This window comes from Mesoplodon densirostris, chromosome 13 (assembly GCF_025265405.1).
Source record: "Mesoplodon densirostris isolate mMesDen1 chromosome 13, mMesDen1 primary haplotype, whole genome shotgun sequence".
NCBI lineage: Eukaryota > Metazoa > Chordata > Mammalia > Artiodactyla > Ziphiidae > Mesoplodon > Mesoplodon densirostris.
Window position 1 is genome coordinate 54842058 of NC_082673.1, and position 15754 is coordinate 54857811.

At 40.0% G+C, this 15754-nt stretch overlaps 1 protein-coding gene across 3 annotated transcripts in view; it reads left to right on the top strand.

Moving 5' to 3' along the window:
- The window catches only part of CPQ (carboxypeptidase Q), a 520356-nt gene that overhangs the window by 101407 nt on the left and 403195 nt on the right, over positions 1–15754 (top strand). The gene's annotated exons all lie outside the window — the stretch shown is intronic.

Below are 15754 nucleotides of genomic sequence, written 5' to 3' on the forward strand. Positions count from 1 at the left end.
TTTGAATGAATATGTTCATTATCTTAATTGTGGTGATGGTCCCATGAATTTAAACATATGTCAAAACTTATCAAATTGTATATTTTAAATATGTGCAGTTTATTGTATGTTAATTATACCTCAATAAACCTGCTTTAAACAGTGGCTGAAAACAAGTGGACTAATGGTATGAAGACTCAGAGAATAAGGTGAAAAATACAAGAGTATAGCAATCAGCTTTCAGGCCTGTTAGAATTTCCACTGTCCCAACAGCATTCGAGTGACTCTTTCTTGTATACTTTAGGAAATACCCAATCCAGGCAGTCAGGAGACTGAGAAGAGAGTCCTTATTGTGTTGGTAGCCCTGGAATACAGCATGGAACCACAAAATGCCAAGACAAATTGAGAAAGGTTGAGCTTTTTTCGTAGAGTTCAGTACCTTTGAATTAAATGCATGTTCAGCGTTGGTTCTAGTTGCTAGAGGCTACTTTTCTTAAGTCCACGACTTGCTATCCCCACTGGGTGTGGAATTCAGTAAAACCAGCCTCTGCACATGCCTTTATTAATGTCTGTACCTAGATGTGTTTGGAATAAGAGAGAAAAGTAACTAGAAGCAGATTTGCTTCAGTCTGGACTTAGTTGTTCGGCTGACCTCTTTTCTCTGGTTTTCTGAGTTGATTAGACTTTATCAATTGATGGGGCATCAGGGGTGATAGCTCAGGCAGAGCCACTGCTCTGGACTTGGACGTAGTACATACACACATTCCTGGTGGTCAAGTCATGTAGTTTTTACTTTGGAAACAGGCATTGGAATAGGATTGCTGGAACAGTTGCACGGGTTCTACAGTGCAGAAACCAGAATGTCTTCCAAAAACATGGGCTAAGGTAATTTGGCTCTCTTGTTTCCATCTCTAAAAGAAAGAACCCACCAAAGTTCAGAGCACATTAAACATTTTGAAGTTGTGATATTGAGTGTGAATGATTGGTGTCTGTGTGACTCCAAGAGTGAAAGCAGGGCTTACCAGTGTTTCTCAGTACTCTACAGAAAAGAACCTGGAAAAAACCTACTGTCAGGCATAAACATTTCCACCTAACATTCATTGTCAACCAGGGAATAGCAAGTACTGCAGTGTTGTATAGTCACTTGCACTTAAACACCCTATTCTTTCACAAGTCCATAACCATGTTCCACATAATAGCATTAGTACCGTTGAGACTATACAGTGGAACTTGAAAGTAGGACACATTTAGTCCTTGTAACTTCTCTTTTTCATTTTGCTAAGCACTTGGCTAAATTAAAATTCCAGGCACTATTATTTAGAGACAGCATGGGGTGGGGACTCTCATTTCTGGCCAGCATCCCTCAAGCACATAGACAGCAGGCATTGTATTTAGCACTGAGGGACACTGAACCACAGCCTTTGCCTTCGGTGAGCCTTCAGCCTAGAGGTGGAGATGGAGAAACAGGCAATTATAATGCAGAGTGATATGTACCATGGAGAAAGTACTTGGGACAGAGTAGCACTGGGACCTGTAGGAGGATCACCCAACCCAAACTTTCAAGTCAGGCAAAGGCTTTCCAAAAGTCGAGGCAGGGCTTCCCTGGTGGCGCAGTGGTTGAGAGTCCGCCTGCCGATGCGGGGGACGCGGGTTCGTGCCCCGGTCCGGGAAGATCCCACATACTGCGGAGCGGCTGGGCCCGTGAGCCACGGCCTCTGAGCCTGCGCGTCCAGAGCCTGTGCTCCGCAACGGGAAGTTGAGGCAGAGTTACCTCTTCAAAGAAGCCGAGGAAAAGTTCTGCTTCTTAATACCCAGATGACCATGAGCAAATCACTCAAATCCCATAAGCAAATCACTTATGTTCTCTGAACCTCCATTTTGGAAGTAATTATTATTTCCCTCAGTGGTTGCTTCTGAGGATTAAATCAGATGATATATATGAAAACACGTAGCCCAGTCCTTTGCTAGGGCAAGGGTCAGTATGGTTTTCTTCCTTCCTTTTTTCCTCCCTCCTGCCTGCATCAAGTCAGGAACTTGACTTCCGTAGCAGACTACAGAGAGGTTATATCTGGAGGGTTTTCAGCCATCATATCTGTCACTTGGTGTTTATCTTCCTGCTTCCAGTTCATTAGGGTCTTTTCCCTCTGATGCTCGTCTGGACCATACTCATGTACAACACAAGGTCTTTCTTGTCCTGCCTGTGACACTTCGTTAGGGAAGTGGCTGGCCTCTGAGCAAGTGGTGGTGGCAGAGGGAAAATGGGAAACAAATGTAGCACCGAGGGCTGTGAGGGCTGTGCTGAACAGAACACCAGCCGGGGAGGGCAGGCAGCAGCCATCATCTGTGCGGAGCGTGAGAGGAGATTGCCTTAGGGACAGGGGAGAGAACAGAGGCCTGGAGGCTGGTCTCAGGGGAGGACAAGCAGAGAGGAGAATCATCTTCGAGTATAACTCAGGTTCACTCTGTTTCTAGGTATCTTGCAAGTAGTACATTATTCCCACTCTTGGCTAGGCCTTAACTGCCATAAAAGTGAATGGTACAACTAACTGTGTTTGTGGGACATTCTGACTGGTGAGCAGGCCTTTCTGATGCGGAAACAGTGCCAAGAACTCCATACCACTGGCACCTTTACTTCTGCTGCTCTGCGTTTTCTCTTGTTCATTTTTCTGTGTGCTCTTCCCATCTGAAGACGCCTTTGCTTTTTCCAAACCCAAACCACCTTCTCATGTTGCAAATCCACCTAACCTTCAGACTTGTTTTTCTGCACAGCTGTCGCAACAAACTTCCCCTCATCTGCTACTAAACGTATCAGACACTATTGTGCAGACTGCGAGCTGCCGACTCATTACCCCCGGGGCTTTCCAATAGAATCTGATGTTATCCAAAACTTCTCATCTGTTTCAAAGGGTACAATTTCCTGCATCCTCTGGAGGGAAATCAAACGCACTGCATTTAGGAAATAGTCTGATCCTTCACGGATTTAGTAGACCTCTAGGCAATTATGGGCGATTATTCCCAACTTAGTGTTTCCTCACCTCATTTCCCATAACAATGACTTGAGTGACCTGACTGTGGGTTTTTCATCATTTGAGTCAGATATCGGGGAAAAAAATCACCAAAATTGAGACAAGCTGTGGTACCTTTTATTTCTCTGTCTTCCTCCCAAGCTGTTTTCGTCTCTCCCCAGAGGTAACTGGTTCTCTTCTCCCTTTTTCTTCTGCGGTTTCTATCTGGGATCCAAGAATCTTTTCTTTAAGTCTGTCTACATGATCCTTTAAATCATACAGTATCCTGATAAGTGTGATTATCTTTTTAAAAATTACTCTTTGGATTTAGAAATTGCCTGTTAAGAAAAGTCGCTCTCAGCTGTTGTCCCATGCCTCTTTATGGTTCTTTTCTCCTCCCTTCTCACCTCTGGACTGGGATATATTTTCCCCACTGTCTTTGTTCCACACTCCAAACTCACCTCTCTCTAAGTGTTTCGCTAATTCCTTTTTTTTATTTTTTAAAACTACCTTTTTAATTTCCTGCTGTCAAACATCTGCTGTATCACCTTGCTTTCTCCACTTTGGAGAAAACTTGTTTTATGAATGTTCTTTCTCCGTAGGATAGTTTGGCTGGCTGTGCACTGATGGAGTGCTACAAGAGTTTTATTTTACATTGACCGATTAAGCACTTTGACTAATTGTTTTAGCTCCATTACTGTGAATCTATTTGGCTTACCTCTTTTCTTTTGCCACCGTTGATTAATATCTGACCATTGGGACAGGGAGGGATCTGTGCATTAATTTCCTCTCTACATGACTGAGAGGTGCTCTTTTCCCTGTGCAGGAGCCTGAAGTAACAGATGCTGCATGCTCCCATTGCAGGAGGAGGGAGCACACACTGTTGTCAAGTGTGTGTGTGTGTGTGTGTGTGCGCGCACACTCTCAGCCTCTGTTTGCTGATGGTGCCTTGTGGCAGCCATCTCATAGCAGAGAGCAAATGTTAGGATTTAGGGAAAAGTGTACTGGCAGACCAGATTTTAAAACCGAATGGTGAGTCTCTGTTGAGCTAACAGTGTATAGCTAGATGGTATTTTCTTTTTAAGCTCGTGAAACTTAACAGAGAAGCCACGTTTTCATACATGTCTGTTTGACGGGTTTAATAGCAAATTTTACAGTAAGTGACTTGCTGAACAGGCCTCCCTGGCTTGGGCTGTGATAAGAACTGTGTTTGCAGCAAGATTCAATGAGGGTCTTTCTGCTTTTGTGTTTATGGAATGGGGGGGCCTGGCTAAAGCGAGGGAAACTAAAAGGCATGTTCTGAAGGAAATTACTAATATCTCTACCAGAGTGTTCCTTGGAACTTGTTATTAACTAGTTCAGGGGAAGATACATGGGGGAAACATGCTCTTTAGCAATAAAAGCACATTAATACAGTCAATTTACTGTAAACCTATATTGGCAAATAGTAATTAAATCTATATATCTCTAGCTTTATAGTTTTCTGAGGTTGAGTCTCTAGAAGACTTCTGTATTTTGTCTGATTCAAGGAGGGCCATATTCTCTCCTTTGCCTCTGGAAGAGACTGCTGTGCCTTGTAATAGTTTTGTAATATTACCAGATAGAAGACAAATGCTTCACTGGTTTTATTGACAGAAATAAAGCACTTCCTATTATTACTCTTATGTTAGGGGTCCAAGTTCTAGAAAACTGGGACTTTATGAGACTAAAATCCCATTTCCTTTTGTCCCTTTTTTCAGTTCTCTCAGATCATAAGACCTCAGAATTACTTGTGTCTGTGGTTACCTACTTTGTATTCGGCCCCAAAGGGTATGAACTGCATTCTTCGTGATTTGTCTGTATTTTTGTTGACTGTATGTGCTTGGTATGGCTGCTGACTGCAGATGTGTGCACATGTGGCAGTCACAGATCAGGGACCTCTGTTCTCAAGGGCCTCCACCCTCACTGTCAGCCCAGCATCCTCAGCTAACAAAGGGACCAAGAGCTGTCTCATATACATTTGGGGTTTCAGTAGGATTTTGCAAGCCAAGAATACGAAGTTTATCCTAGATTCATGGTTGATTTCAGTTATTGGAATTTTAATCATATGGTTTCACTTAAGTAGCATGTAAGGGAGCTTCGTATTTATTCCTCTTAGTCCCATCATGATGTAGGTCAAAAGTCAGTTACATTCGGCTGTGGGACAAAGATGCCTACTTTTGAGAACAGTAGGAATTTAGGCTTCATTGTTTTATATATTCAAGAAAGGGACAAAGAAGTCCGGAAAAAGAATTAACAAAGTGAGCCCAATTGATTTTCTTACAATTTCTCAAAACTGCTCACTGGTAAGCAGTAAAATGTCAGGGACACAAAGTGAGTCAGCCCTCTGGCTTATCCTGGTGGGATGAGACAGGATAAGAGAGGGAGGGTCACTTGACGTCTGTACAGTGGGGCCATGGGTATTCAGTGTGGCCAGTGGGAGGAGAAAGGTCTACTGGTAGACCTCTCTCAGCAGATTGTTACTCCCACACCTTCCATCCCAGAGCTCCTGGGATTCCCTCTGCGAACGGGACTGCCAGTCAGTGTACCATTTGCCCTGCTCTAATTAACTCACTAACCCACTGTTACTGTACTAACTGCCAGAAGAAAGAGGAATATCATATACTGGGTTCTTTGCACAGCTGTTAGGATTTGTCTCTCTTCCTTCAGTCCTCCTCCCATGTTTCCTCAATGCCCACACCTTATTCAGGATGACATGTTAAGTGGCAGAGACATTTAATGAAGCCTTATTATCGTGGCTCATGGGAGAAAGCCCTAGGAAATAATAAACTTTAAAGGATAGGTGGAAAAAAGGGACCCTACAAAAAAGATTGGGAAGGAGAGTAGAAATATAGAAAGAAGAGTATTTGGAAAAGGAGAGGCGGTCCACAATGTTAAATGTTCCAGATGTTAAGTACGATAGGAACTGAAATGTTTTTATTGGATTCAGGAACAAGGGCATCCTTAATGACCTTTGTGAGTTCAATTTCAGTTGGCTGGTGGGAGGAGACAAAATGGGATAAGGTGATTTATTCATGTGCTAATATGGAGTGTAAAGAAAAGTGTGATTGATACTAAATATTTAAGAAAATCCATAATAGAATGTTAGAGCTGGAATGCAACCCTTTATTTAACACATAAAGAGAGACTTCGAATCAATTGTTCAAGGTCCATCCATGCGTCTAGAGAGGGACAGCCAGGACCAAGTCCCAGGTCTCTTGACTCCCTTTATGAAAGAAAGTTGTGAATATGCTGTAGTTTAAAGGTGGAAACTCTAGTGTCTGATGCAGGAAAAGTAATCATTAAAGTGATGAATCATAGCCATATACTTCTGTTGTGAAATATAGCTACTTGTTTGATGAATTTATTCATTTATTCTATAAATATTTATTGACAAGTATTGTGCTATTTGCTTAGTATACAAAACACATTCAGAGACTGTGCTTGGTGAATTTTATAAAATAAAATATTATTGCTATTAAGTGACGTATAGCCCAGCAAGGTGACAGACACAAAGACTTGTAGCACACAGTACACTACTGAAAAGGCAGCAAATGGTTCTGTCTGGAGCTGGGGACAGATGAGCAGGACCTTGGTCATGACCATGGTTTCTCCAAGTGGAGAAAAGATGAAAGGGCATTCTTGGCAGAGGGAACAACAGCATGAGCAAAATTAGGTGTAAAGAGTGTTCTGTGACTTCAAGGAACGGTAAACACCCATTAGGGCTGCACCATCGGAGGGGAGAGGAACAACAGGGAAGGACTGTGAGGAAAGCCACATCCAGAACACTGAACAGTAAACGGGGCAACAGATGCTTTTAGCCAAAGAGTCATTCGAGTTGGCTCCCTAGATAAAGCTGGCGGCAGTATGAAACACGGATTGGAAAGGGACCTGAGTTTAAGGCAGGGAGATGCAAGAGGAAGGGTTTCACATGAAGGATAATGAGGTTCTGAGCTAGGGGAGTGATAGTAAGTGTGGAGAGGAGGGAAATGGGTCAAGAAAGAATCTGAAGGTGGAGTTACAGGACTTGCCAACTGTTCACCTGTTTCCCTGAGGGAGAGGGAAGAATCCAACGACACACCACAGTTTCTAACTTACTGACTAGAGGCGGGGAACAAAAGCAGGTTTGGAAGGGAAGATTCTGAGTTTGGCGTTGGATATTTAGAGTTTAGGAGCACATGGGACGTCTAGGTAGACCATATGCTGGCTCCTAGGCCTTGCTTACGTTACTGAGTACAAGCTTGTACTTCTCGCCACTCAACAGGCCAATGAATCGAGAAGAGTTGCTGGGGCAAGGACTAGTGACCTTATTTGGAAAGCCAGTAGACCAAGAAGGTGGTGGATTAGTGTCCCAGAGAACTGTCTTACCGGAGTCAGAATTCAGGCTTCTTTTATACTCAAAAGGGAGGGGGTGTTGTTGGTCGCTGCAAACTTCTTGCTGTCGGAATCCTTTGTTCTTGCAGCTGCCTTCTTAGATCAGGTCACAGTGTTCCTGTAAACCTCCAACAAGACAAGTGTTATTCTCTGTTCTGCATTTATCTCTGTGTGAATGGAAAAGTGTTAAACCTTTAAAGGTCAGAACCTTGAGAATGGGCTATCCTGTATATTTTAGGCTATAGGCGACATTCTTAACTTGAAGAAAAAGCAATAGAACACAAAGGTTAAAGTAAAAGAAACAGATCCAATATGGAGTCAGATTTGTTCTTCCCTATTACACTGATGGTGTTAATTAGTATAAACACTATATTTAATTATGGATCCCCAAGAGGCCTGAAAGTACTATAGCAGTTGGAAATATAATCACAGCTATAAGGAATAGAAAATCCAGCTAACAGTGGCTATAACAAATGGAGTTTATTTTTCTCATGTAACAGATAAGTTGGTGGTGCTGGTGTTGGTTTAGCTGCTCAGTGATGTCAGGACCATTACTCTTGGACTTGCCCTCATGGTTACAAAGTAGCTGATGCAGCTCTAGAATTGTGGCTATTTTCTTGTCAGCTGCTTCTGTTTGAGTATCTTTGAGTAGAACTGGGTCACGGGGCCTCCTCTGGCTAAAAGGTAGGCTGGAAGAGTGAGGGAAGAGAATTGTTGAATTCACTTATATCACTAGTTCTCCATCCTATTAGATGCAGTGCCTCTTTTAAAAAAAAAGCAAAACAAATAATTTATAATGCTTGCTTTATTATCCTGAATTAAGCATCATAGATAATATGCTTCCACATATTTTCAAGTAAATCAGTGTGCTATCCTAACTGTCATGTAAAGGAACCATTAAAGGAAAGTACTTTATAATAAAGTACTTCAAAACATACATTCCCAGGCATGACTGCACTAGATGACATAATGAAGTAGTCAGATGCTTGCATGGTGAATGTGACAGCAACAAATGCAGACGGGCCCAGGGGCGTGGTGACGGTGTTTCCAGTACCAGGGGCAGTGTAGTCATCAGCGTTTCACTGAAATGATGAACAGCTCTTGGTAAAATCCTGAACAAAACACGTATAGTCCTCCCTTGATATACATGGTAGTTGCTTCTTGAAAAAGTCGACTTGCATTAAAACTGCACAGGAACTATTTTTGTACATATTTGTATGTACAATAGAGTTAGGGTCAAGTCTCAAATAATAGGTTTTCACATTAAAAAAAATCTTTATGGGGCCTCCCTGGTGGCGCAAGTGGTTGGGAGTCCGCCTGCCGATGCAGGGGATACGGGTTCGTGCCCCGGTCTGGGAAGATCCCATATGCCGCGGAGCGGCTGGGCCCGTGAGCCATGGCCGCTGAGCCTGCGCGTCCGGAGCCTGCGCGTCCGGAGCCTGTGCTCCGCAACGGGGGAGGCCACAAGAGTGGGAGGCCCGCATACCGAAAAAAAAAAAAAAAAATCTTTATGGAATATGGGAGAGTTCTTAGTAGACAGGATTTCCCCCCCCATAGCAGTATGTCTAGTGTCCCTGGCCTCTGCCAACTAATTCCTAGTAGGACTTCCACACCTTTGTAGCAACCAAAAATGCTCCCCGCCCCACGGCATATACAGAACATCTCCTAGGACTACTACCATCCATATTAAGAACAACTGGCCTAGGTTAATTGGGCTGGAAACTTTGACCCCAAATAAAAATCCAGGTTTGGTTAGCAAGAAAAGGGAGGGATCGATATTAAATAATTAACAGTGCCTACTAATAGTAGGAACTGAGTCTTGCTTAATTTTATATCTTCTCCAAATTCTTTCACAGTTCCTGGCAGATAGTAAGTTCTCAGTGAGCTTTCTTGAGGGACTGAATGAATAATTGGGATATAAGCTTTGGAAAGTAGAAGCCCACTCTTGTTTGAACTTTGAATTTAATAAAGGAAAGAATCTTCCTTAAGATGGTTAAAGGGCTAATTATTATAAATCTAGGAACGTTAGTCAGGAAGTGAACTTCGATGTGCCAGTGTCTGCGCTAGGATTTGGCATTTCTGGCCATTATATCTGTTACACAATCTAGGCTGAAGACGAAGAGTTAAGTTTATATCAGTGAATCCTTTTCAGCAATGGTAGGTTTAGGGGAAATATCTAAGTCTTCATGTAAGTAGTATATGCAGTCTTTAAAAAAGTGACACAAGAAAAACGTCAATAAAAATCTCAGTCCCTAAATCTTACTCCTTCTGTCTTTCAGCACGTTCTCTTTTCATTGTGTCCTTTTCCACGTCACTTAGTCTATTCATCCTGGCATTTCTATCATAGCCTGAGACATTTTCAAACAATAATATTTTAGGAAAAAGATTTAGAAATAGAAGCAAAGGGTTTTGTTTTGTTTCCTCAAAATATAAACCTATTATTAGAATGTAATTCACAGCAGAAGAAAAGTTGGTTTTGCTTAAGTTTCTTTCCAAATTTAAGTAGAAAAGAATGAAAATGACATTTCAATTTTATCTCTTTTGTGAAAAAGATAATCTGTAACTGTGGATCATGAACACAATATATGAATAGAAAGTCTTTTTTTCAAATAGTGCTCCAAAGTTTCCTTTGAATATATAACTTTCTGAATTCAAAGGCATGATACAGCATGAGTTTTAAAAATAGTTGTTTAAGATTTTGAAGAGTATAACATTTAATATTCCCCCAGTTTGAATTGAAGTAAAGGAAACATGACTTCAAACCTTCTGTGTATAAAAATAAAGAGTATTTTTAAAAAACGTTTTACAGTTTAAGTTTAGACATTTCAAGTGTCCTATAATTTGCTCAAGAGTGTGCTAGATTTTTTTTTTTTGGTCAATTGGGTTATTCTTAGTATTTTAGGGATTTTAAATAAAATCTTGAGTGTCTTTGTAAGTGAATTATTTGACTAATGCGTCTTTTGTAACCATGGTTTACTTTTCCCTCTGGAAATTCCAAGGAATAACCACATAGGTAATAAGTAGTGGCTTGTTTGGGGATTTTGAGGAACTTCACATGCTGTCCTTGTCCTGATGTGGAATCTGTGTGGATTCTTTGTGCTAAGGAGCAGGTCATAGTGAAGATCAGAAAGAAAACTATCCTTCCTTCCTTCCTTCCTTGCTTCCTTCTTTCTTCCCTTCCTCTCTCCCTCAATCCCTTCCTTCTTTCCTTTTCCTGGCTGCATAAGGGGTGGGAACTGTTCATTAAGTCCCCTGTTACAGTGCCCTGGGGGTTTGTGTTCCATGTTGAAGCTTCACACAGTAGACCTTTTTAGTCAGACCTTGGGGAATAATTCCTTCCATCACTGCTGTATCTTCCACCATTTCCCGCTACTTATCATCCAACTCCTTGCCATTTTCTCCATAGCCCAAATTTTGTAAAGCCTCTGTGTCTTTGCATGGTTTGTTTTTTCTGTTGGGTTATCTTTCCTTCAGTGCCACTCTCGCCTTTTTCACATGCCATCAGGAATCTCCTCCTAATCCCCTCCTCCAGTTTGTTTTCACAGAAGCTTGTAACCACCTCAGTTGTAGGGTTTTCACATTATCTGTCTATTATACTTGGCGGCTCTTTGAGGGTATGGATATTATCTTATAAATTGTGTCTTTGGTGCTTAGTAGGTAAGGTGCTCAATACATTTTTGTTAAATGACTGGAAAAATGAAGTTATGACCCAAAACAAAGCACCATTTACAATTATAAAGGGGAAATGTTTGAGATCAGTAATTCTATTTGTCTTTGTTGATCACCATAAAATTGTTTGCTCCCTTTGCAGACTGTAGAAAAATACTATAGCTTGCTTAATTTTATTTGACTGAAATGACTGTATAGGGACATTTTCTATCTCTGAGCTAGGGCAGACTAACAGTCTTTCAGATCAGCAAACCCTCTTGGTGATCCCGTAGGAGACTATACTTAGTTCAGTGTGGTGCCAATGTTGTGTGGTAGATTTAAAAGGGTTCAGCTCCAATGACTCAGCTGAATGGGTTCAGCTCCATTCATGATTTTATCCAAACCCTCTTTTTTTCTTAGGTAAACTGTTTACATGTTTATCACTTACTGTGTAAAACTGTACATTTTGATTTTCCTAAAATTAGCTCTGAGCTACTAGGGCTATCCCCTGGTACAAGTATGAAAAGATATGGCGAGTAAATCTGTATTCATGTTTTCCAAACCCTTCTTGATTTTATACAACAAAATAGTTCTACTTTTGGCCTGTCTTTTCACACTGCGGAGGGCTAGTGTTTTAGTCCTTTCATGCAAATATACTGGTGTCTTTGATCATCCTTCTCACTTGGATTGACTCCAGTTCTAGAATGAATTGCTTGTTGTATGGTGATCCTAAATCTGTGAATTAGGAGAGAATTTCTTCAAGTTTTCCTTGATTATTGGCTTTTATTTAATCTTATTCTGTCTGTATATTTCACTATTTTAATTTTTATTATAATCTTCTATTTCTTGCTAGGAATGTACAAATTATGTATCAGATTTGTACAAATTATGTACAAATTATGTACAGTCCCTGTGTTTTTTTTTTTTTTTTTTTTTTGGTACGCGGGCCTCTCACTGTTGCGGCCCCCCCCGCTGTGGAGCACAGGCTCCGGATGCACAGGCTCAGCGGCCATGGCTCACGGGCCCAGCTGCTCCACGGCATATGGGATCCTCCCAGACCGGGGCACGAACCCGCATCCCCTGCATCGGCAGGCGGACTCTCAACCACTGCGCCACCAGGGAGGCCCAAGTCCCTGTGTTTTTAAATTACATATTATATTTTGTTTTTTTTCTTGAGTGGAATTTGATATAGCAATATCTTGTTCCATTTTTATTACCTCCTCAAATATAGACTGTTAGTTATAATTATTATTTTCTACTATTTATTACTGAAAACACATCTTAGCTGGACTAATGTACCTTTCTAAAAGTCATAATAATAAAAAAGGATTCTTGTAGTGCTCCATTGGAGAGATATATAATTATGCATTCTAGCCAAGAATTACATAGGTAATTTTGAGATTATATTCCAGAGAAAACTAGGTTTAGAGTCAACTAACATGTATTTAGTGTTTACTTGTGTCAAGTGTTCTAGGTGATATCTCATGTAATGCATTGTTTTGTGCCTTTGATCTTAGTAAACTTTATACTCAGGGAAAAACTGATCCATTGAAAGGTAATAAACCATCACCTTTTAAATTAACCTACTTTTAAAAATAAGCACTTATTGCATTTGTGGGATTTGAATTAACAGTGTAGTTAAGATACTCAGAACAACACTCGCAGATACTGAATTCTGTTTTAAAGTAATTATATCATTTTTTAGTGTCAAAATTAATTTAACTGACCTTGCTAAGAAGCATTAAATATTATTATCAAAATGATGTGTTATCTGTTAATTCAATTGACATATACGCAAAAAGATGTAAAGATGATAGACTCAGGCACTGTTATTTTCTGGACATATCTTTTAACCAGGATGTGACATACAGATGATGTTCTAGTGGAGCTCTGAGGGATACCATTCACTCTTTTCTGCCTGCAGAGCCATTTCTTGAGCCTGTCCTGAGATGTTATGTCTTCTCTATAGTTTTTCATGATCCCCTTTGTTCTTCTCTTCGTTCAGATGCTACTCTGTATACATATATTTTATTATAGGTATTTGCTTCTCAGACTGCATTTGGGTATCCTTCATTGAATTTCTATTATATGTAAATGCATATAGTTTCCTAGAAGAAAACTATTCTTAATCCTTTAGAAAGTATGTGCTAGCTGGTCCACTTACCTGGTTAATTGTAGTTGCTGGTTTTTCTGCTGCCTGGGAATCACAACACAGGCCTTGATTAACTTCCTACGAAACAAGGATATGGACTAGGGATCCCTAAGCTCTCCTGTATCTCTACAGTGTTGTCATAATATGATTCTAATCCATCACTAGAAATGTATTATGAAATCGTTAATTAATGTTTGCAGAAGGCTTAGAGAACTTTTAATGAGAAGTAGATACTTGTGTTTAGTGTCAATTAATAGATGGCTTATTAACCTTTTTTTCTTTTTTTGCCCCAAGAACATTTTTCCAAATATATTGGAAAAATGTACTTTCAAGAATAAATTGCAATCTGGTGAAATATTTTAATTGCTTAATAAAATTTAGCTTTTAAAACAAGCATCAGTATAGTGACTGTAGAAACGAAAAATCTATGCATTGACCCTTGAACAAGGAGGGGTGTTGGTTGCAGGATCCTCTGTGGATGCTGAAGTCCCATAGTCAGCACTCCATATCCGGTTCTGCATCCACGGATTCAGCTAACCTCAGATCTTGTAGCACTGTAGTATTTATGGGAAAAAAACCTGTGTAGAAGTGGACCTGGGAAGTTCAAACCTGTGTCACTCAAGGGTCAACTATAGTTATAATAAAGAAGAAAGCAGCAGCAATATATAGTTTTTATAACTTTTCAAAATATTTTAAATATGATCGCAAGTTTTTAATTCCTACAGCTTCTTTGTGAAGGAGGCAAGATAAGTACTCTTATACTCTAGGGAGGTGAGACCTAGAGAGATTAAATGCTTATTCATTCCTTCTTAAAAAGGTATAGAGTGCCTATATATGAGTACAATGATGAATAATTTACCCTATTTGACTTTGAGAGCAGTAGAGACAGATTTATAAACAAATATATTTGTTGATAATATAGTGAATTATGGTAGAAACACAGAAAATGGTGCACATACCTCTGGGGTATTGTTTGGTGAGGCTTCACAGAAGAGGTGATTTTTAATGCATTCTCACTATAGGCGTTTGCCAGGGTGAAGAGAAGGGCCTTGCAATAAAAGGGAATGAACATATGTAGAGACCCAGAGTTATAAAAGGGCCTGGGTATTCGAAGAACAGGGTCCAGTTCAGTGCAGCTAGAACAGTACTGTCCAATACAAATATAAATATTATGTAAGTTAAAAATTTCTAATAGCTATATTAAAAAGTAAAAAGAAATAGGTGAGATTAATAATGTATTTTATTTAATCCAATATATCTGAAATATTTATTTTTTTTTATACTTAAGTATGAAGTAGTTGATTTTAAAGATCAAATCGGGTGTATATTTTACATGTACAAAACATCTCAATTTAGACTAGCCACATTTCAAGTGCTATGTGTGTGTGCCTGTGAGAGAGAGAGAAAGGAAGAGAGAGGGAGAGAGAGAAGAAATGAGAATGAGAATGAAAATGTGTTCACTCTAGAGGGGCAGGTGGAGAGATGAGGTTGAAGTGGTTGTTGGAACCGTATTTTGAAAGGCCTTGTATGCTGCCTGAATTTGGAGTTTATACTTATAATATAGTAGTTTATGACCGTGCTTCTCAGATTATCTTTGGTGAAGGGCCAGATTTTTAAATTTAGAATTTGTTGCAGACTGATACTTTTGAAAAATATAATAGTGAAGTAGAAAAGTAAAATGAAGCATCATTTTTTAGTCATTAGATTTGACAAATGTATAGTTGTTCTATCAGTTATCTACAAAGGTGTCTAAGCCAGTGCTATTCAACAGAACTTTCTATGATGATAGAAATATTCTTTCTGTGCTGCCCAATACAACAGCCACTAGCCCATGTGGCTACTGAGCATTTGAAATGCAGCTAGTATGGCTGAGAAGCCAATGATTTAATTTAAATTGTAATAACCACATTGGACTATTGGCTACTGTGTTGCACATTACTGAATATGTTTACTCTTAATCTTTGTGTTTGTCTTTCATGGACTTGTGAAAAACAATTGTGGACTGGCATGGGTCCACAAACATACTTTTAGCACTGTTTACAGCATGGTCTCTAGAGCTGGAAAGGCTTTGTGTGTCGTTGGCAAGTTACTTAATCTCTCGCTACCCCAGGATCCTCAGTTCTAAAATGAAGGCAATAATAAGAAACTGTTTCATAGAACTGTTGTGAGGATTAAATGTGGAAGGGGTGGGGTTAGGGAGAGCATCAAGAAGAGATGACGTCTCTGAAAGGGCCTCGAAGGATAAGTTCAATAGGCAAACAGGAGAGAGCATATCAGGTAGAGGGAACTCTGAAACACCTTTGGATCATACTGTGTTTAGAAGAAGGGGTAACACTGCCCTAGCCCTATCACTGCTACCTCTATTTCTTCCTCTCTTTCCTAGTTATATTCTTATTTTAATCTTTTAGCATATTTTAAACTGATTGCTAGGTAACATGTGGTTTTGTGGTTTTACTACATGCTACCTTGTCAATAAGGCCAATCATTGCCTCTTTTCTTCTTCATTCCTTCATTCCTTCCTTCATTTCTTCTTCATTCCTTCTTCCTTCATCAAATTCATTGTGCCTGAATTTGATGG